Source organism: Nicotiana tabacum, chromosome 3, assembly GCF_000715075.1.
Source record: "Nicotiana tabacum cultivar K326 chromosome 3, ASM71507v2, whole genome shotgun sequence".
Taxonomy (NCBI): Eukaryota; Viridiplantae; Streptophyta; class Magnoliopsida; order Solanales; family Solanaceae; genus Nicotiana; species Nicotiana tabacum.
The window spans coordinates 106,835,619-106,856,617 of NC_134082.1; the positions used below are offsets into that span (position 1 = coordinate 106,835,619).

General features: G+C 39.6%; 1 long non-coding RNA gene across 1 annotated transcript; it reads left to right on the plus strand.

Annotated features, from left to right (window-relative positions):
- The first annotated feature begins 15,177 nt into the window (after positions 1 to 15,177).
- Positions 15,178 to 18,352, plus strand: LOC142179474 (uncharacterized). The gene is made up of 2 exons (XR_012707711.1): positions 15,178 to 15,525; positions 18,086 to 18,352. It is a non-coding gene; the product is annotated as an uncharacterized LOC142179474 (long non-coding RNA).
- The last annotated feature ends 2,647 nt before the right edge of the window (positions 18,353 to 20,999 follow it).

Consider the following 20,999-nt stretch of genomic DNA (forward strand, 5'->3'; position numbering starts at 1 on the left):
AGTTTGATAATGTCGAAGAATTTTTGGCTCTTGATCATCATTAGTCGTTCATAATACTGTGGGTCCTGAGTTCGGATAAAGAATTTGTTCATCTGTTCTTCCTCTTAGGCAGGTTTGACTTAGCAGCTTCGGACCTCCAGTGAGTAGCATACTCGCGAAACGTTTCTATAGGCTTCTTCTTTAGATTCTGAATATATAACACATCTGGCGCATTCTCTGTGTTAAACTTGAACCTGTCCATAAAATCGGACACCATGCTTACCCAGCTTGACCACTTCTTTGGATCTTGGCTGATGTACCAGGACAATGCATCTCCTTTCAGACTCCTCATGAACAACTTCATGCGGATTCTCTCGTCCTTCCCTCTTGTCACAGTACGTTCTCAAATGGATCATTGGATCCTCTGTACAATTAAACATTTCGAACTTCAGAGGTTTGTACCCCTGGGGTAGTTCGACATCGTGCTATATGCAAAGATCTTCATAGTCCAGCCCCTCGATTCCTTTGCTTCCCTTAACGCCCTGAATCTGGCTAGTCAATTTCTTAAGTTCCTCAGCCAGGTTTCTGATAAGCAGATCCTTTTCATCAGACTCAGGTGTGCTTGAGATAGGCTGGGTGGAGTGTGACATGGTCTCCACATAGATAGGGGTGTTATGGTGGGTATGAAAGTGGTCGTTTGTGAAGTTTTGGGGTTCCGGGATGAGTAGTGGAGTATTGTTTAGGGTATGGAAGGTGTTGCATTAGGTTTTTGGTGGAATAGTGTGATGGTGATGAGCGGGATGATTCTGTTGCTTTGGGATGTTTAGAGGCGGTGTAGGGTTTTGAGTATTGGGAAAGGTGATATATGGGGTGCTGAGGGAAAATGACAGGCTTGCCAGATTCCGCACCTGATCGAGCTCTTCTTGGAATTTCAGCAATTTCTGTTCAAGTTGGGATACATTCTACTTAGGAACCTGAGTACCATGGCCATTGGTGGCCTCTACCCGTTCAGTTGAATTCTCCTTTTTGACGTTGTTGAAATCTTTTATTTTGCCTTTGTTCTTGTTTTTGGCAGGACTAAGAGGAGGAGTGGGTGGAGGGCCCCTGGATCTCGTGGAATAGGATGATATTGCCAGAGTGCACGAACTAACCTTTGGGGAGGGGAATAATAAAAACAAAACAAAGAATAAAACAAAAGGGTAACCAAGTTAGTGAGGATCATAAAAAGTATTGCAGTATCTAAACATATAGTACGTGAATTTAGATCGTGTACTAATTTGGGGACCTCTTTATGCCCGAGGTGGGCCTAGCGACAAATTGATTTGGAGAACTTTGGATGTTAAATGCCTCATTTTATTGATAAAAAGTAGACGAATCCCAAACTGACACTAAATAAACAGGAAATAAAAAGTCACTAATGGCCCTTGGTCTTATTACATTTTATAAAGCAAAAGATAAACTTCTATCTATTTGGTCCCAGAAGGAACTTCCCCAGATTTGGCATCCTTGGCTCCGTCAAACAGTTTCCCCAACCCCCGAAGTCCCAGAAACAGGTGTGCTCTGGCTAGGTGTCCACCTTCTGTCCCTTCAGCATTTTGACAATCTTCGACCCTTTTGAGAAACTTTCTCTCCAATCCTTCTACCAGCTTAGCAGTCTTGGGTGGATGTTGGTGACCATGCCGAATCTAGGGACTTCGTACCTCATATTTCTGCAAAACAAATAAGGTTAGGCCCTTACCCCCACCAGACTCGACTATTTAATTCCAACAATTAGCATGAAGCATTTAGTTCTCCAAATAAGTGCACAGAATGTGGTGATGTCTATTTGGGTTTAGGGAAACCCAATGGACTTTGGATAAGGCTATCTTAAAGGATCATTATGTGGACAACATAACTGACCCGACTAGGTTTGACCATGATGCATGCACAATTTGAACAAAGTAAGGTTTTTTTGGGGTTTTAAAATGGTACCCTTGAGCAGACAACTCAACGGAAAGGCACGGAACTGTCGACTGCACCACTGATCGACTAGTTTTACCACAAATATGATGTTGAGCATGATTATGCAATAATTAAAAACATGTTGACATGTATTTTCACGTTAAGAAGGCGATAAATACATCAGTTTTATAATTTAAAGCGGCAATAAAGGAAAGAAACAAGGAAGACATGTCAGCTTCGCATTTGAAAAAGAAATTTAAACAAGTAATTGCACATAAGGGAGGTACAAATTCACAAGAACAATCTAAAATGGTAAAAGCCTAATATGCCCAGCAGAGTTGTCATGCTGTCGCGCCCCCTTTTTTCCTCTTCGCATCGGAAAATCGGGTTTATGACATTTTGGGTATAGGACAACTCATTCCTTTTGGGAACTGGGTTTTGCATTTGAAGAGTCTCCACCTAATAATTTAAGGTGCATTAGGACACCTATAGGGTTCATTTCTAAGTTTATTTGATAACCAGAGATAGGGTAAGGGCTTGAAATTATCCTAAGGGGAAGGGCTAGGCACCCCTCAGGATCCACTAGTGTGGTTCCCGGCCAGATAGTTTTGTGAATTTTATACAATTAGCATATAGACAAATGTAGGCTCAGACAATAGGGGATTTAGTTTTAAACACATAAGAGTTTGAAAGAACAGTTATTAAAAGGCAAATTTTGAAAAGAAGTCACACTTCTACAAATACTTGAGAATATAAAAGAAAATGGGGGATTTTAGGTTTATTTATAATATGGATCACATCAATAGCGGATACATATGGTACTAGCGCACCGATCATCATATCCATATCTACCCTTCCCACCCCATTAAGGTATTAAAGCGTGGATTGGTCTTGACCTCTATTGCATGCTATTACCTGTCCCATTTCTAACAGTCCCGGAGGAACTTAGGACTACTATTCCTATAAGAGGGAGGATTTTAGGCCGACTCTTGAGTTTGTAAAGGTAAAAGACTAAGGCGACATTCAAAACACATATGACTACATATTAGGGGAAACATATAAATAACTAAGAGGCTCATATATACCTCCTCAAGTAAAACATATAAATAGTATGACTTAAACACATTTAGGGTCAGAATTTAAAGTACTAAGGCAGGGGAGTTTTAATTGTTGAAGCAGACCAATTTATTACATAACTCATATAAGAAGTCCGAATCAGGCCTACCTGCTGGTTGTAGCAGTTGCTAATTAAACAAAGGCGAATTCAGTTTTGTTGTTATTACTTAAGGATTGCTTAAATGTGTATTGGTTATGTCCTATAACCATGATGTCTATTACTGATTAAGAATGCAGTAAAGCAGTGACAGTTTTAAACAAGCGATTTGGATCATATAGGCAGGCTATCTAAACCGTATTAATAAAAGGAGTAGGTTGTTTAAAACTGATTCAGAACAATACGAGTCAAACTGATTTTTAAAACTAGACTGGTTTCAGATCCTATAGGCATGATCTCTATTATTGCTGATTTTTAATTCCTATAGACATGATATCTAGTTGAACGTGAAATGAAGCAGGCAGGACTTACTTGAAATTCCTATAGGCATGATTTCTATGAAGAATACTAATTTTAATCTTATAGATATGACGTCTGATTATAGCCATTTAGATCCTATAGGCATGGTGTCTAAGTGTGGTAATATAACATGCAGAGTTCATTAAACAAGTCCTACAGGCATGTTCTCTATCTGCGTGAAAGTGGAGCGTACAGAACTTGAATTAAAACATAACAGATTCTATAGGCATGGTATTTACCCTTCTAATAGCTAAACATGCATAGTTACCCCATCCCTTTCACTAGCCAACCCCAATATTTGTTAAATTATTACAGACCAAGTACTGAAATACAATAGAAAATTACAAAATAAGAAGTTACAACCATAGGAAGCCTGATTCTGACTTCCTCTTTGAGTTATGGAATAAACCACCTCAAATGCCACCTGTTTCAAAGCCTTTCTCAGACCTGGGAGTGTCAAAGTTTCCTAAGGGTCTCAAGGGACCCCGAGCAGTGCTTACACCCAGGTCTGCATAACCAGATAGAGATGAATGTAGTATAGAAGGGCCAACCCTTATATGTCCAAGTTCAGAGGGAGTTCAAGGGTCCCAAGGCAAGGCTCACAAAAAAGGGGCAGAACCTAGGTTCTAAGAGTATAGTGGAAGTGCAGAAATAGAGATTTATTTAAAATTAGGTGAGAATAGTAAGGGATAAGGGTGATTTGAAAACAGTAGTAGTAAAACTTGAACTACACAGAATCAGTAATTGCACAAAGGGGTCAGGGGTTTTAGGAATACATAGCATGAAGCATATGACCCCAGGAAGAGTCAGGTTTGGACATGCAAAGCAATAGATGATGCTGACATGCCCGCAAACCAGCCAGAGAACACAAACACATAAGGGGATATGGGGGTTTGGGATTCATGAGTCAGCAAATCACATAACAAGTGACTGATAGAGTACATACTTAAGGGAAAACATTAATTTAGAAGGGTAGGGAGCAGATTGCAGCATGCTTAGTAATATAACTTGATTGCATAAACATAAGCAGAAGCAGGCAAGAGTGAAGGAAACTGAAATAGCTAAAGAAACATGTTGTTGTTGATGCTTGAAGATTAACTAGGACATACCAGTAAGAAGCAAAGTGAAGAAAGGAAAAGTAAGCAAATTTCTACAGCTTAGCCTTGGCTTTCAGCCGGCTAGACAAAGCAGTAGCACAAGTAATAGTAGAGAAAAGAGAGAGTTTTGAGTGAAGTATGTGTTCTAAACTCAAATGGTTCGTCTCTTTGAAAGAAAAGAGGGTAGGTATTTATAGTTTTGAAAACAGGTGAAGAATAAGGTAATAAGTAAAGTCTTAAAACAAACATGGAAACAATCACAAGTCAGAATCAATTAACCCAAGCGATTCTCTTTAATTAAAGAATCCCTGTTTAACGGGTAGTAGCAGGTCTAATTAAGGAAGGAAAATCAATTTGGAAACAGATTGATTATTGCCATAAAAGGGGTAGTAAAAGCATGAAGTAAACAATCAAGTCTAAGTACAAAGACATGCTTATTTTGGAAAAGAATCAGTAAGGTAAAATATCATAGTAAAGGAAAGGGATCAATTAACTTTAAACAGATGAGTAGAAATTAGGGCTCGTAAAAGAAAAGCTTTTGCAATCAGTCACAAGACCAAGATCAATCAAGAAAAAACATGATTTTGCACTTCAGTATATAAATAGAGTGACCAGAAGCATCAGACATGCGAGGCCAAGCACATTGGCAAAAGAAACAACGTACAATAGTAGCAGAAATAAGCATAGGATTCAGTAGTGAACAAAGTTAGATAGTCATAGCTCACATGTATAGCCAAAATGAAGAAGAGAGTCTAAACAAGTAAAGGTCTCACAGTAACAAGTGAGGAAAACCTTTTAAAAAATAGGGTTTCAACAATAGTCGAGTTAAAAAGATAGTAAAACTCAGAATCAGATAGGTCACATAAAAGAAAAGAAAGTCTGAAACAAGGAACCTTTAATCGAATCAAGTATACTTTCAAACAAGCAGTCTCGGACCAAAAGACCTAGGGTTTTCCACAATAATCGAGTTTAAAAGATGGTAAAACTCAGAATCAAATAAGTCAAACAAGAACGAAGAACTTAATCGAGCATGTACACATTCAAACATGCAGTTTCAGAACTCGGATGAGACAAAAAGGAACTAGGGTTTTAACATGCTGACTCAAGTAGAAGGAAAGCATAACAAGCAGTTTGAACATAATAAAACCATAAAACAACATCAAGAATCAGAGAAGATATTTTTTAAAAGAGAGGTTAAGAGAAATCCTAATCGGAGAAAATGAAGGGTCTTTTTGAAAGAAAAGTTGAAGAACTTTCGAGAAAACACTTAAACATTCATAGCAAGTACATATCTAAACTTGATCTGAAAGAAAAATCAAAAGATCTTAAATATTAGGGTTTCAGAAAACCCTGAAAAGGTGAGAAAGATCTTGAAAATTTCCGATCTAACCAGGAAAGTCAAGGATCTTCCTTGAACAGGCATGAATGGCTAGAGAAAGGTCATGGCTGGCCGGAGAAAAGCCATGAACAGAAGTCGAGCAAGGACTGGAGCAGATTTCCTCAAAGTCTAGCCATGAAATCATAGAAACAAGCACCCAGGAGCCGTAGGAGGCTGATACATATCTCAAATGACCATGAGAGGCCATGGATTAGGCAGGGGTTGAGGTAGATTAGGGTGGGGTTAGATGGCGGCGGCTAGGGTTCTTGAGAGGTTTTAGAGAGATTTGAGAGAGAAAGGGGATTCAAAGGCGCCAGGTGTAGAGAAATGATTTAGGTTTAGGGGTCGTTCAGGGTTAAAAAGGAAAGGGAGGACGGAGGCCGTTGATCTAAATGATCAACAACTAGGATCAAAGGGGTTAGGTGGAGAATCCGGGTTGGGTCGTTTAAATGGGTTAGGGGTCAGGTTTGAGTTGCAATTGGGCTGGAAAATTGGGTCTGATTTGGGCTCTATTTTAGGCTGAAATTGAAAGCCAATCTGGCTAGATTTTAAATAGCCATTTTTCCTTATTTATTTTATAAAAATAGTAAATTAATTTCTGAAAACAAATTAAAAGAACTAAAATGATTTATAACATATAATTAACAATTTAAAAAATATAGGACTTGATTTTATGAATATAAATGCAATTAAATCTTAAAAGAGGCTAATATTGCAATTAAGTACAATTTAGCTTAAAAATACTAATAAATTTGTACAAATATGCAAAAATTACCTTAACTATATTCTAACATAAATATGAAAGTCCAATAAATAAATTACCAAAATAATAATTTTGGAAATAATTATTAGGTTTTTATGGATAAAAGAGGGAAATAAATTGATTTTAAAAACCTTTAAAAATTATGGGAAAATAATAAAATACTTGGATATGCTCATATATGCGTATATATGCCATTTTGAAGTTATTTTACATATTGAAAAATATATAGGAAAAAATTGGGTATCAACACTCTCGTGGAAGGGTATTTGAGTGTTTACACTTACCCTTCACTCTCGCCCCGGTGGACCCCATAGTCCTTGACTTCTGTAAGAGGTACCGGGTGTGACTTGGGCTGATTCACCCTTCCTTTTGAAGGATCGTAATCCTCCTCCGACGGTTCATGAATCCTCCGACACTTCATGAACGACACCAAAGTGCCACGGTTAACCCTCAACCATCGGCTTCGTCTATACAGTCCCCGAATCTTCTAAGGGGTTAATTAAGCTCATTCGCCAAGCAAGCAAGGCTCTGTTCTCAAGCATCGACGAGGATCGAGACTGAGGCTGGTAGGGAAGGTTCATTCGGGTGAAGATTGAAGACCTCATCCCCTCCGAATTTCTACCATTCCCAGAGAAGCGGAACGCATCTCGTAAGTTTTTTCCTTCTCGAGCATTTGACATTCCCTTTTGTTCTTTTTCTAATTGCTTGTATTTGTCGTTATGCAGCGGTTGCCCAAGTTCCCAATGCCATCCCTCTCTTCAAGAAGTGGATCGAGGGGATCTACAAACAAATGACCTACCTCGAGTGCACATGGCGTAAGCTCTCGAAGGGCAAGTGGGAGGCCCATTCCCACGGTGAGTCATTCTCCCGAATGATTATATTCATACATGACACTTATACTTCGCTAAGCCTTCTTCCGTTTCATAGGTTTGCCTAAGACCACCGAGTTTTGACTGTTGGATGAAGACGAGGATCCGTCCTCGCTTGTGGAACCCTCCACTTTGGGACAGCCCGGGCTGTCACAAAGGAGCAGAAAAAATAAAAAGAAGATGAATTCCTCGGATCCGCAGGATGCTGAGGCGAAGAAGAAGAAGAAGAAGAAGAAGAAGAAGGTGACCATCCAGTTCTAAAAAATGAAAAAGGGCACCAAGTCTAAGGAACTAGACCATGATTCCCTCTATCGGCTTAGGGATTATCCTAAGGACAATGACCTTGAGTTCATTGCTCATGGGTCGACCCTCAACGAGGGGGAGCAGGCGGCAATCGCAAAAAGTGACCACGAGGTTGATCCCCCTCTAGCTCAGGAACCAAAGAGAGATACGAAGGCTGCGACCTCCCAAGAAGCCGCTCCTATTCTAAAGGAGGAAGGTGGTGACATTGACATCGTGGAGACGTTGTCCTATATTGAGTCCAAGCTCGAAGAGGCTTAAGCGGGCAAAGAGAATCAAATGAGATGGCGTAGGGCCCAAATGATGCTCTCAACACATTCTTTGATGGCATGGACATGGTCGCATTGGAAGACTTTTCCGGGATTGGTCACCTGGAGGTCCCAAAAAAGAATGTGCCATCGGGGGCGGGCGCGCCAAGATCGAGCCCAAAATTAGTGAAGCAGTTCCCTGCCCCGAGCGTGGACCCCGACCGCAAAAGAAAGGTCGTTCTTACTATCCCAGTGGATGTCCTGGTGCTGTTCGCTCCAGTGGGTGTGGCCAACTACCTTTGATGCTTGGTGACCGAGGAAGACAAGGCTAAAATGAACGAAGTAGGCACGTCGAGCCTCTTCAACAAGGCATATCAGGCACTGAACCGGGTAAGACGTCCATCCTTCGTACCCCTTGTGAATTTAACTTGGTTTTAGACATGTTCTAACGACTTTGTTGTTTTTCAAGATTTAGTGCTTCATCATGAAAGCTTCTTTTGGTACCACTTGGAGATCAACCAGGCGTAAATGCCTTAGTTCTTTTTTAGTTTTTCCTTATGTATTTTCTTTTTTATTTATTTTGAGGCTGTTTTGTTGTGCTTTTGTAAATATTTTTTGGAATATATAAAATTTTCCCTTTTTTGGTAATACCGTGTCTTTACTTTCCAACATCTATTTGCAATTTTCTATTTACGTATCGTTTTTAATGCTTTAGCATAAAATCAAATATAGTCTAGAGCATCCATTTTTCAGAGGTTCGGATGGAGCCCGACTTTGATGCAACTTCGGATTACTTGTGGCTTCGAATCTTCGGTAAAATTGAAAGCCTTTTCGAGGCTTAAGTTTCTTAGACGATGTTTCTACCAAGGGGAACGTTTTTTAACAGTTTTCGATTCTTCGTAAGGGCCTTACTTTTTGAGTACGGACTTTCGACGCCTCTGAGCTATTTTTAGGGTGGCCGTAGCCTTTCATATTTAGGCACTGCTTAAAAGGCTTGGTGCTTTCGAGATTCGGTAGCCCGGGTAGTTCAATTTTTTATCGGACAACAGTCTCCGAGTATGGGTAGCCCGTGGGCTTTAGGATCCAGGATCGAAGAAGTAAAATGTGAAGTAATAAAGTGTAAGGAAAGTAGAAATTTCTTTTATTGCTTAATATGCAAAATACATGACCGGAAGCTCTTAAACCTTGTATTATGGCTAGAGTGAACTATGTGGGCACGGTTCGCATGACCGTTTGACCCTCTCAACGAATCCTAACCACCAAACCTTAGATTTTGATACAAATTTTTTTATTCCCTTGCTAAAGATCTCAATCGAGGGGTAACGACTCAAGTATTTGAGGCCGAACTTGTGCGGGCTTGGATACTATTGATCTGATACAAACGATCATCGACTCCGGTTTAAAGCCGGTCTTCAAATCTAAAGGTAGCATGTTTTACTGTTGCCTCATTAAAAACCTCTCCGAAAAACTCATTGCGGGACAAAATCAATTCAAGGAAAAAAGAGTGCAACACATGCTTTCAGACCTAATCGCCATATCCGCCCCTGGCAGAGTGCCTGCATGCTTTAGTCCGTAATATAACAAAATTAAAAAGGAATTAAGTTCTTACCTTAGCAGTAGTACACTTTAAGTGTGCCACGTTCCAGTTGTTTGGTAGTTGTACATCATTTCCCATTTTGAGTTTTACGAGCCATTATCGGTTATTCCGACAACTTGATACGATCCTTCCAAATTTGGGCCTGGTTCCCTTCATTTGTGTTCCTAGTGTGTAGGGTTACCTTTCTCAATACCAAGTCCCCAACTTTAAAGTGTCGGAGGTTGGATCTTCAGTTGTAGTACCTTCCTACTTGCTGATTCAGGGAGGCCAACTGGACCATGGCGGCCTTCTGCCTTTCGTCCAACAGTTCCAGGCTCGAGATCATGGCCTCACTGTTTGACTATTTGGTAGCATACTAGAACCTTAGGCTTGGTTCCCCCACCTCGACTGGTATTAAGGCTTTCATTCTGTGGACTAGAGAGAATGAGGTGGCCCTGATGCATGATTTTGAAGTCGTACGGTATGCCCACAAGACTTCAGGCAAGATTTCCTTCTATTTTTCTTTCAAACCGGTCAACCTCTTTTTCAGGTTTTGGAGTATAGTCTTGTTCATTGATTATGCCTGCCCGTTCCCACTAGGATATAAGGCATTGATAGTATCTTCTTGATCTTGTGATCTTTGAAAAACTTACTCACCTTGCTGCTGACAAATTATTTCCCGTTGTCACAAATGATCTCGACTGGTATTCCTGTCACGACCCTAAACCCGGACTTGGTCGTGATGGCGCCTCTCGTGAAGACGAGGCCAGCCGACACACTCCCAATTCATTTTAAGCAATTAAATAATAAAAACTAAGTCTTTAACATAATAATAATCCTAAAATAAGGTAAATAATACAGTTGCGGAATAGACATAGCCCGACATTGGGGTGTCACCAGTCATGAGTATCTATCATAAAAACTACAAGTTTGAAAGAGTCTACGCAACTATTACATAACCAAAACAGAAGAAAATAAGATAGAGGGAGAAGCACTAGGTTGCGAACGCCAAGCAGCTACCTAGTGAATCTCCGAAGTCTGTTGGAAACTCTCAACCCTCGCAAGCAGGACCTGAAGCACCTGAATCTGCACACGGGGTACAGGGAGTAAAGTGAGTACTCCAACTCAGTGAGTAATAATAATAAATGCAGACTGAGCAATAAGAAATCACGTAAAGGCACATCAACAGGCTATAAAGAAGCAGTGTAAAACCAGTAAAAGCAAGGAAACAGTGAAAGCATGTAAAAACACTTAGTTTAGAAGAAGCTTCTTTAAAACACCTTTTTAACAGTTAAACAGTTAAGTGAAAAGCAGCTAGAACAGATAAACACATAAAATCCACCCCTCGGGCAATATCATGGAACAACACCAGCCCCGCGGGCTATATCTCATATCACAATGGGTAACCGCGCTCAGTGAAGGTGTACAGACTCCTGGAGGGGGGCCTTACGGCCCAAGCGCAATATCAAGCCATCTCGTGGCATACTCAATAGGCTCTCGGCCTCATATCAACAAGCCACCTCGTGGCGTACAATCTCAGGCCCTCGGCCTCAAAATCATGAATCAGTGTATCCTCACAACACAGGCCCTCGGCCTTACTCAGTCAGAATCACATAAGCCGCTCGGGCAACAGTAAAACATGATGTTCAGCCCAAATTATCATTTAAAATGTCATTCAATGTGTTAAAACAAAGTAAACCTAGCTGAGATGTGAAAGTAGTAGAATATAGCATAACTGAGTTCAAGTATAAAGTCTAAACAGTGAGGAAATATCAGTAAAAATCCCCTAAGGGTCCAAATAGTTGGCACAAGGCCCAAATATGGCATTCAGCCCAAAACATAATGATAGCAAATAGTTTTCAATCAAATACGCGATAAAACAGTCATTCGGGATGGACTAAGTCACAATCACCAATGGTGCACGACCCCGCGCTCTTCATCTAGCGTGTGTGTCACCTCAATATAGCACAAAGACGTGCAATCCGGGGTTTCATACCCTCAAGATAACATTTACAATCATTATCACCTCTAGCCGATCCAAATTTCTAGCTCGCAATGTCTTTGCCTCTCGAATCGGCCTCCAGATGCTCCAAATTTAACCAAAATCAGTGCAAAACCATCAAAACATGCTAAGGGAACAAAACCTACTCGAAAGAAATCAAATTACAACACAAATCCCGAAATTGGCCAAATCCGACCCCCCGGGTCCACGTCTCGGATTCCGATAAAAATTACATCAATAGACTCCTTATCACTCCCCTAATCCATTCATACCAAAAGCATAAAAATCCAACCACAAACGACCCCTCAAATCCCAAATTCTAGGTCTCCAATTACAAGCCCTAGTTCTTCAATATTAGGCTTAAATTCCATGATTAATTGGCTAGAATTCACATAAGAATCGAGTATTAAGTCCATAATCTTACCTCCAAGTGTTTCCCCTTGAATCTCTCTTCAATCCTCTTCAAAAATCTTCAAAATCTCTCAAAAATGGTGGAAGTTAATCCCAAAATCGCGGACAAGATGGCTATTTAAACATTCTGCCCAAGCATCCAATCATTCTTCGCGAACGCGGTCAACGCCTCGCGTTCGCGAAGCACAAACTGACTTTGACCAAATTTCCTCCTTCGCGAACGCGTCCTACCTCTTGCGAACGTGAATACCTAGCTCCCTTACTCACTACGAACGCGAAGAACAAATCACCCTGAACCCCAGCTGCTCAACTTCCTCTATGCAAACGCGGCACAACCTCGCGAACGCGATGCACAACGACCCCAGCCCTTAGCGAACGTGGAACCTTCCTCGCGAAAGTGAAGGTTAAATCCTCAGCCTCACCTACCAACCCTTCGCGAACGCGAGGCCCCACTCACGAACGCGAAGGCCAAATGTCTGCAATACTTCAGCAGATTTTCTGCAATTTTCCAAATCATGAAATGGTCCGATTAACTACCCGAAACTCACCCGAGGCCCCCGGGACCTCAACCAAATATGCCAACATATCCCATAACATCATTCAAACTTGATCCAACCTTCGGAACGCTCAAAACAACATCAAAACACCAAATCAGCATCGGATTCAAGCCTAGGGATTCCAAAATCTTCTAAATTTCGCTTTCGATCAAAAAGTCTACCAAACCACGTACGAATGACCTGAAATTTTGCACACACATCCCAAATGACACAATGGAACTATTGCAACTCCCGAAATTCCATTTCGACCCCTATACCAAAATCTCACATATCAACCGGAAAACGTCAAAATTTCAATTTCGCCAATTCAAGCCTAATTCTACTCCGAACCTCCAAAACACATTCCAATCATACTTCTAAGTCCCAAATCACCTCCCAAAGCTATCCGAACCACTAAAACTCACATCCGAACCCTTTAGCATATAAGTCAATATCCGGTTGACTTTTCCAACTTTAGCTTCCTCAAAAGAGACTAAGTGTCTCAAACCTTACGAAAACCTCTCCGAACCCGAGCCAACCAACCCGATCATATATAGAACCGATAAACAAAGAAATAAGAAGCAGAAATGGGGGAAATGGAGCGGTAACTCATGAAACTACCGGCTGGGTCGTTATAATTCCAAATCGACATATTATGTGATCCCAGATGAAGTCAATGACTTTTTTCTCTCGGCCGTCTCGAATGCCTGAGCCTCGACCCATTTGGAAAAATAATCGGTCATGAATATTATGGATTGATCTTTACCGGGTGCCCATGGCAGGGGACCAACGATGTCCATCCCTCACTTCATAAATGACCACGGAGACAGGATCGAGTAGAGCATTTATACTGATTGATGGATCATCGGGACATGTGCCTAGCACTCGTCGCATTTACGTACGAAGTCTTTCACTTCCTTCTCAATTTTAGTTCAGTAGTAGCCCACTCTGATTAGCTTCCGAACTAAGGATTCTACCCCCGAATGGTTCCCATAACTGTCCTCGTGAACTTCTCTCATGGCATATACAGTCTCTCCCGACCCTAAGCATCTGGCTAGTGGACAGAAGAAGGATCTCCTAAGCAATGCCCTTTCGACCAAGTAAAATCTAGCAGCCTTGGTGTGCAGGGCTCTCGATTCCTTGGGATCCAAAGGCAATTTTTCTGTCTTCAAGTAGTCTACATATTTGTTTCTCCAATCCCAAGTTAAACTTGTCGAGTTTACTTTCGACATGACCTTCTTCTACTATTGAGTTCATCAGTTGTACCACTACCCCAGCTTAATTCATCGGACTCAACAGACGACCCCAAGTTGGTCAGTGCATCGGCCTCACTATTTTGATCTCGGAGTACATGCTGCAGAGTCCATTACTTGAATTGATGCGAAGTCACCTGCAATTTATCCAAGTACCTCCACATTCGTTCTTCTTTTACTTCGACGTTCCATTGACTTGATTTACGACAAGGAGTGAGTCGCATTTGGCTTCGATCACTTCGGCCCCAAGGCTATTAGCCAGTTCTGGACCAACAACCATGGCCTCATACTCGGCTTCATTGTTAGTCTATTTTATAGTTCTAATAGACTGGTTGATTATGCTTCCTGCAAGTGGTTTTAACACGATACCGAGACTGGACCCTTTCGCGTTGGAGGCACCGTCTATGAATAGGGCCCAAATTCCTAAATTATTCCCCTAGGTAGCAGTAATTCCTTTTTGACTTCAGTATTAAGGCCGGCGTAAAATCGGCCATGAAGTCTGCAAATATCTGATATTTTATGGTAGTTTGGGGTCGGTACTCGATGTTGTACCCACTAATTTCTACGGCCCATTTGGCCAACCGGCCCGAGAGCTTGAGCTTATGCATGATATTCCTCAGCGGGTAAGAGGTTACGACACATATAGGGTGGCATTGAAAGTACGGTTTTAGCTTCCTAGAAGCGCTTAGAAAAGCGAGTGCTAACTTTTCCAGTTGGGGATACCTCGGCTCAGCATCGCCTAGAGTTCTACTAACATAGTAAATAGGAAATTGCGTACCTTCTTCTTCCTGAACTAAGACATCACTTACCTCTGTAGACATGTGATCTTTTATCCTCCCCAAGATTTTTATATTTTAGCACGTAAATAGTTAATTTAGGCCTAATATAGCTATTTTAGCTAATTTTGACTCTTTTACTTTATTTCATCACAAAATGAAAATTACAAAAATATTTCTTCTTTTTAGTCGCTTTTAGTTTATATATCTTTCATAAAAAATATACAAAAATAGTACCTTATTTTTATTTTTATATAATCTTGAAAACACAAAAATAGTTTCATGTCTTAATATAGTTTAGTTTAATCATAAAATTAGTTTTATATTTTTATATTATAATTGTATATAATTTTAGAAGGAGGAATTAATGTCAGACTGGTTTATCCCGTCTTTATGAATTTTGTAGCTCTTTGTTTTTAGTCTTTGGCCCAATTTTAAGGCCCAATAACACCAAACTCATACCCCTTAACCTAAAACTTTTCTATATAGCTGAAAATACACAAATATAGACCTCTCCATCTAAGACCAAACGGCGAAACACTGGAGCTTTTTTTTCTTCTTGGATTTTCTCCAAAAACACACAAAGAACAGACTCCCTACCCTAATGGTTTAATCCCTAGCAACAATAATCAGGAGCAAAAATGAAAAACTCATAAACATATACAAGGGTTTTTGAAAGGCAAATTTGAGGCTCGAAGAAGCTCAGCTGGGTCGAAAATTACTTTGTTTCTTTTGTTGCTCGGAACTGAACCAAGGTCCAACTATAGCTGCTGTTTTCTGCCATCATTTGGCTCACTTTAGTGCCCTCCTTTGTTTGATTTAGGTAAGTTTCGAGTCCTTATTGTATTATGTTTGTGTTGATTCACTAAATTGTTAAATCCTTATGTTATTTTTCTAAGTTTTGCTCAAATTTTCGCTAGGAATCTAATATCCAGCAATGCGTATTGTGTTTCAATTTGAAAAAGTATTTGAAATAGTGAAGTAGATGAAAAAATGATACTTACATGGGTCAATTTTAATTCTTGACTTTGAGTAGAATGTTGTTATTGGTTGCTTGACGATTTAAGCTCGATTGCATTTTTTTTAAGTTTGGGATTTGGGTTCTGTAAATGAAATGTCCCTGGAAGCTTTTTTTGTTTGTGTTTATACGAATTTTATGTTTTTTATATATATCTTCTACTTTGAATTTATTCTAATGTCTAATGATTAGACTTTGTGCCAAAAAGAAAAGAACACTAAACTGGATAGAGAGTTTACAATTTGATTTCATTCAATCTTGGCTCACGTTTCATTTCTCTAATTCACCCATTTCTATAGTAGTTGCAATGAGCTGTATTCAAATGGGTATAGTTGTGGATCTTGAATTTTGTTTCTCTGGTTTGCGATATGATGAAAGATGGAAATGGGGTTACTTGGACTGCTTTAATTCGTGGAACAACAAAACATGGTAGTACTGATTGTTGGTGATAATTGTGAAGATATGTATAACACTTTAATATTTGTGGAATTCGCCAGTGTTCGATGGTTATAGTTGAATCCATATCTCTTCTTTAAAGAAATTGAGGCGCGCTATTCGCACAGTTGAATCACATAGCCCATGGCCCTAGGATAATCAATTTTAACTCTTTAGAATTCGAGGCGTGCCACCTAGTTGAATTTCCATGGCCCTCGCAAAGTTGCAAACGCGTAGTTGCTTTAGGCGCGTTGTTTTAATAATTTACCTTCCTAAATTCGGGTGCGCATTTATGTGACCCAAATCCAAATCTCAACGTTAGATAAAATGTGTTGCGGACTGCGGGTGCATTTATGTGACGTGGTTTGAAACATATTTTAAATGACGTTACAATCTTCCTTTAATTAATCAAATAAAAGCGGTTAAAAAGTTAAAATGCACAAAGGTTTAAAAGTGTTTAAAAATCAGATAATTAGGCCAATTATAGCAATTGAGCGACCGTGCTAGGACCACTGAACTTGGGAATGCCTAACACCTTCTCCCGGGTTAACAGAATTCCTTACCCGGATTTCTGCATTCGCGGACTGTAATACAGAGTCAATCTTTTCCTCAATTCGGGATTTGAACCGGTGACTTGGGACACCATAAATTATCCCAAGTGACGACTCTGAATTTAATAAATAAATAATCCCATTTCGATTGTCACTTTAAGTTGGAAAAAACTCCCCTTTATATCCTTTGCGGGTGTAGTAAAAAGGAGGTGTGACAACTCTGGCGACTCTGCTGGGGATAAAAACCTAGAACTTCTGGTTCAGGGTTCAGAATTCGAGCTTAGATGAATTTTTATATTTGACTTTATCTACTATCTGATTTTATTACATGTTTGGGCCTAATGTGCTAAATGTTGCTTTTACCGCTTTGATATTATCTGAACTGTATATAAACTGTTACGAAACCCTTCTCTTCTCATCTTCGGGGATGTGCTCGCTGGTCGAGACTCCCTATTCTGTTAGTGTCATACCTTGAAATAAGAAAGAGGCTCAGACAAGTTACTAAGCCGGATGGCCTTTTGGTTCCCGGTACGTAGCCCCCTCCTCGGCTCGAGTTGTCCGCTCGGGTACACAAGTCTAGGACAAATGCCCAGGTTTTGAACCTAAAATAACTCAGCTTCATGCCGGATCCATAGTAGGAACACTTGTTTGCATCATGTGCACTTGACTTAGGGGACTCAACATAGGGGTTGGGTCCGTCTAGGACAGGTATACCCCAAATAATAAAAGACCATCCTGATGCATCTTATGTGCTACATGTTGCATTTATTCAAGGGTAAAAGGGTTATTTGGCGGACCAATGATAGCTGAGGGTAAATGAAGAAATGAAAAAAAAAACAATGAAAAAAAAAGAAGAAAGAAAAAAAAGAAAAAAGAGAGGGTGAAGTGTGGAGATAAAATGAGTGGGGCCTAATTATGTTTTCTGTTACATTTTGTTAAGGAAAAAAAAAGAGCTTGAAAAATTCAAAAAAAAATTGTACTTTTTCATCATTTTTCAAAAATCAAAAAAAAAGGGGAAAAAGAAATTAAAAAAGAGAGAGTTTACATGTTTCATCATTTTTCAAAAAAAAAAAGAGAAAGAAAAGACAAAAAAAACATATTTTCTCTAAATTAGTTGTTATTTTTATTTTTCGCCCGTATCCAATCTTTCCGAACTACGCATACTTGATTCTCGTCTTTCAGGGCGTGATACGTAGGCAACCCACATAGGGTCCGGTCTTCCTAGTAAATCTTAGGTTCTTGGCTTTGCGGGGTCTTAGCCAAATTTTGCACTTCTAACCACCTTTTGGCCAAATAAGTCATTTTGCAAAAATAGCCTCAATCATGTCTTGCACGTGTCTAGTAGGGAATGTTATTGTCTCACATAGTGTTGGTTTAAGTTTTCTCATACAGGTGTGGATCCACTTACCGGAGCTTGAGCATGACAGATATCCCAAGACCACCGCATTCAGGAGTTGCTTAAGGAGATTTTTTATATTTGTTATTTTTATTTTATTTTTATGTTTTGAGTATGTTTTTTATGTCGTCTTTTACTTTCTAGTTTTGTACAACAATGTCGAGTTTTTTTTGTTATTGTACTTATTATTTTGTATTTGAAAAGGTGTGGTGTAACTCAAAAATAAAAATAAAAAGATATTTTGTGTTTTTATATTTCTGTTAGAATTTTCTTTAGAAATACTACTCCTAGAAATCAAGAAGAAGAAAAAAGATTTGATGTGGTTTTATTTTAGGAAATTAGTATCTAGAAATTGTTTTTAAAAAAAAAATTACTTTTATACTTCCTTTAGTATATTAGGACCAAAATTAAAAAAAAAAAAAAAAAGAATTTTCTTTTATTACCTCTTTAAAAGTTTTCTTTAAGGCATTAATTCCAAAATCCAAAAAGATTTTTCTTGTGAGGTGTTTCTTTGGAAAATTAATGAAAGATGGAAAAAAATTCTTTTTATTTTCATTAGAACTTTAGGATATTGTACATAGAAAAAAAACATACTTTATCTTTTGTTTATCATTAGAAATTTTCCTTTAGGCAATCAAAATTGAAATCCAAAAATATTATGTTTTATCTTTTTCATTGCTTGCTTCGAAATCTTACGTCAGGATATCAAATGAAGATTCAAAATATTTTTTTGTGGTTTATTCCTTAGATTTCCTTCATAAAAAAAGAATCAAAAATATTTTTCCCTTTTAGGGGCTTTCCTTGATAATTTCTCATAGAGTATTTGTTTTAAAAAAAAAAGAAAAAAAATGAAAATGTTATTTTGTTTACTTTATTCTCGATCTTCCCGAACTACGCAAAGATCTGATTTATGCGGCGTCATGATACGTAGGCAACCTACATAGGGTTCGATCGAATCATTTTTTTTATTTATTAAAAGAAAAAAGAGAAAAAATGATGGAAAAAAACAACAAAAAAAACAATTAAAAAGGAAATGAAATCATGGGATGTGAAAAATGAGAGGGAAGAAAAGAGCGATAATCAGAAAGAAAAAAAGAAGGAAAATGAGCGAGCTAAGAAATGCGAGAAAAGAAAAGACAAGAGAAGATTCAAATGGACAAATTGGGATGATGCCAAGTGACCTTGTGACCCTCGAAGTCGTTCTTGGACCATTAATTATTGCTAGGTGCATGACACGAAATGTGGTATTTTTAGCTGTTAAATGCTCTAACGCTAACATGATGACTTCATTTTGTTCCTTTTTGTTCTCCTCATTATAGCAGAAGGTTGGTTGGTTTGTGGTTCTTAAGGTAACTCATCCATTCAACACAAGGCCAAAGGGCAAGGTAGCCATGACTAACAAAAACTTGGGCACAAGAGTTGTTGACCCATCGAGGAAGTTTGTGGAGTCGGAGTCTGAATTGAAAGAGGAGGTCCAAAGGGTGAAACATCAGATGGCAGAAATGTATCAGTCTTGGATCAGGGGGCATCCTCCATCTTCATTCCCCACTAAATACACTGAAAACCCTGCAACTATCCCATCACTATCACAAGTCCTGGTTCCTACTACTGTTGATATCTCCCCATAACCTTTTCACACTCCACCCCTCAAAAGCACATCATATCCCGTTCATTTGGCCACTCATGCTCTAGTAGATCCTCCTCCAACTATTTTTTTCTCGATCCTCTAATGAGACTGTGTAAGTCCCCAATGCCCAACACTGTGCTCCAGAACCAACTTTCAAAGTCTCGGATTCATATTCTCACATTCCTCATTCTGAGTCGCCTGGTGAAACTGAAAAGCCTGCTAAGATAGTGGAGCAAGATGAGATATCCAGGAAGGTGAAAATCTTAGATCTGTCTTTAAGAAACATGCAAGGGATAGGGAGCCAGATGAGCGTGGCTTACAAAGACTTGTGCTTGTTTCCTAACGTCCAACTGCCTAATGGGTTTAAGATGCCAAAGTTCGATTTATATGACGGACATGGAGATCCCGTGGCCCATTTGAGAGGCTACTGCAGTAAGATAAGAGGCATCGGTGGGAAAGACAAATTATTGATGGCGTATTTCAGTCAAAGTCTGAGTGGGGCAGCCCTGGAGTGGTACACCTGCCAAGATGCTAGCAGGTGGTACACGTGGGATGATATGGCTCAGGCCTTTGCCAGGCACTTTCAGTACAATATAGAAATTGTCCCAGATCGCATGTCCCTCGCCAAGATACAAAAGAAGCCTAATGAAAGCTTTAGGGAATACAAGCTCAAATGGAGAGAGCAAGCTGCCAGAGTCCATCCTCTCATGGAAGAAAAAGAGATGGTCGAGTACTTTCTTCAAGCTCAAGAACCAACTTACTTTGGGCATTTGATCACGGCTGTGGGTAGGTCTTTTAATGATGTGGTAAAAATAGGAGAAATGGTAGAAGATGGGTTGAAGTCTAGCAAGATCATGAGTTATTCTGCTTTAAAAGCCACAACACAAGCAATTCAGAACGAAACAGGAAGCTTGCTGGGTCAGAAGGAACATGATGATTTTGCCATGGTTATTTCAGAGTCACGACGTGGACCAAAAGGTCCGCCTCACCAATATAACCAACATCAATTCCAACCGCAAACATGTCCTCGAGCTCCACATAATCCACCTCAGTATTATCCTCCGAACAATGTCTGGTCATATGTCCAACCACCAGGTTACTCCCTATGGCGAGCGCCAGCACCGCATAATGCATTCTTGCCTTCACAACATTTTCGAGCACCCAACAACCATAGAAAACAGGGTCAGGGAAGGGAACAAAGTCAAAGAAATAGTTTCATGCCAATTGGGGAGTCCTACACAAGCTTGTTTGAAAAGTTAAAGCATTCTGG